Source organism: Acinonyx jubatus, chromosome X (genome assembly GCF_027475565.1).
Source record: "Acinonyx jubatus isolate Ajub_Pintada_27869175 chromosome X, VMU_Ajub_asm_v1.0, whole genome shotgun sequence".
Classification (NCBI taxonomy): domain Eukaryota; kingdom Metazoa; phylum Chordata; class Mammalia; order Carnivora; family Felidae; genus Acinonyx; species Acinonyx jubatus.
In genome coordinates this window covers 114,506,398-114,509,175 of record NC_069389.1, presented here as the reverse complement: position 1 = coordinate 114,509,175, position 2,778 = coordinate 114,506,398, and the positions used below count along the sequence as shown (strand labels likewise).

General features: G+C 35.1%; 1 pseudogene; it reads left to right on the top strand.

Moving 5' to 3' along the window:
- Positions 1-309: 309 nt before the first annotated feature.
- Positions 310-433, top strand: LOC113597820 (uncharacterized; annotated as a pseudogene).
- The last annotated feature ends 2,345 nt before the right edge of the window (positions 434-2,778 follow it).

The window sequence follows — 2,778 nt, the reverse complement described above, 5'->3', positions numbered from 1 at the left end:
TCACACTCTGTCTCTCTCTCTCTCTCTCAAAACTAAATAAACATTAAAAAAAATAAAGAAAAAGCTTGAGTTTTCAGCTCAAAAGAATACAGTAAGAGCCAGCAGTGTGAAAGAAAAACAACAAACGCTTAGCCATATACCAGTGAGATTTCTGAACTTCAAAAATAAATGCACTTAAAAAGTAATGAATAAATTATGAGGTACTTCAAACTTGCAGAAAATTGCAGAAGTGAATATAACCTGTGTACCCACCATCTATATTGGCCAGATGTTAATGCTTTGCTATACATTACAAATATTTGTTAAACTAGCTTTGTGCAGTGGCAATATCATAGCCAATGAGGTTTATCTGAGGCGCGATTCTTGCTAATTGCAAACTTTTCCCAAATATTTGTTAAACTCATATATAAATTTCATCTACATAAATATATATAGATCTAATTCATTCTTCTTAACTATAAGCAACTGTGTGGACAACATTTATGTCACCGTCTCCCTGTAGAAGATTTAAAACCATTAAATGTTAATTTCTGAAGTTAATGTGTAAATTTAATGCAATTAATATTGGATCCCAACAGATTTATTTTGGGAAATTTATGAAATGATCTTAAATTTTTATGATTATATATGCTCCAAAATAACCAATAAAAGAGAAGTGAAACTATAAAAAACCAATAAAAGAGAAGTGAAAACTATTTCCTTAATACATGTAAGAACATGATATAGAGTCTCTATAATGAAATCAATAGGTTTTGGTAAAGAAACAGAAAAACCTATCACTAGAACATACTAAGAGTACAGAGATATATATTAGTATCTATGAGATTTTAATACATAACTGTTGTACATTGTTTGATTCTGTCTGAAAAGAATTGTTTAACAGTCCTAGTACATTTGGCAATCCACCTGGAAGCTATTGGTAGTGGGTCTTTATCTTATACCCCCAAATAAATTCCAGTTACATATGTAATCAATCCATAAAATCTTGTAAGAGAACAAATGAAATTAAATCTGTAATTTGGGATTCATGGAGGCTTTTAAACCAAGACTGCAAACCAAAAGGCTATGAAACCGAAGATAAACATATTTGACAATACAATTAGAAATTTTGATTGCAGAAACACCACAAACAAAATTCATAGACAAATTATAGAAACAAATAAAATGCTACAGTGTACAGAGAGCTACCATGAAGTGGTATGGAAAAGATAATACAAAAGGAAGATGGGCAAAAAACGATTAATAGACACTTCACAAAAGAGCAGACCCAATGGCTAACAGATACATGAAGAGATGATCAAATTTTACTTGTAGTTAGGAAATCTAAATTAAAGTAACAAATGCCATTTTGTACCCATTCAGTGGATAATATTAGAAAAATTACCCAGTGATAGTAGAGATGTGAAACATTACAAATAGTTTAGAAAGCAATCTGGTGATTTATATTTGTATTCACATTTGCGTTTATATTTGCTCTTGTATATACTTACCCTGATATTTATATATGTCCTTTTACTCAGCAATCCCCCTAGTATATAAAAGCATAAGTAATAGGGTGTTCATTTTAATATTGTTCACAAAAAAAAACCCTGAAAACAAAGTAAATGCCCATCAAATAAATTACAGTACAACCATATAAGGGGATAGTTTAGTCACTAAAAACACTGAAATAAACCCATAGTGGTTATACCTCCTCACATAAATCTCTCATCAAAACTTTCTCCCTCTTCCACCACTTACAGAGCAAAAGCATTTCTGCATATAAATGGAGATAGACTGGTGTGTGTATGTGTGCGCGCGCGCACACGTTGGGAGGCGGGCAAGAGATGTTCTATAGTAGCAGCAAGTAAACCCAAAATCTGGACTGAGACTGTGAAATCTCACTGTCGGGACAGCCAGAAAGAATGTTGTTTGTTCGAGTGTGGTTCCTTGGAAGTGGTTGTATCCAAGGAGTTCCAAACTATTAGGAGTAACTATGGGAATCCCATCAGACATTGTAAGCAGCTATCACACAGGAATCAAGAATCTGTCCCTCGAGGAAAAGGTGTTCAGGGTTTCCATAACCCATGGGGAATTGGACTGTCAGAAAATAAGGTAGAAGTAGAGACCAGATTAGCTAAGTGAGGGTAAGTACAAGTTATTTCTAGGTGTATCCAGAATTGTTGAGGGTTTCCCTCTTGGTATATTAGATGGTGGCATATAATGGTGAGACACATTTCAAATTCTTCCTGCTACTTGGGCGTAGGTTTCTAATGTTTCCCATATGAACAGATTGATTTCAGGAGAGCCGCAAGTAAGAATGTCTGAGGAAGGGGAGCCTGAGTGGCTCTGTCGGTCACATGTCCAACTCTTGATTTCAGCTCAGGTCATGATCTCACCGTTTGTGAGATAGAGCCCCGCACTGTTAGCGTGGAGCCTGCTTGGGATTCTCTCTCCCCCTCGCCTCTCAAAATAAATAAATAAACTTCAAAAAAAAAGAGTGTGGAAGACACCTAAGACAATCGGATTAAAATAATATGAGGGTAGGTTGAGGTTGAGCAAAGCACAGGAGAAACTTAACTAGATACAAAGAAGTAGAGTGAACTGATGACCTGCTTCTTCCGTACTAGTGAACAGCTTCCAACAGTAAGCCTTGACTGTTCGCATTTAAAGCACATTTATACTTGGGAGTTTTCAGCTTTTTAGAAACATTGTATGCAGTTTCATTTTAGCATGTTTGTGTTCGACTTCCTTTACGGTATATGGTTAACAAGGCTTCTGGCTAGTCAATATCACCAT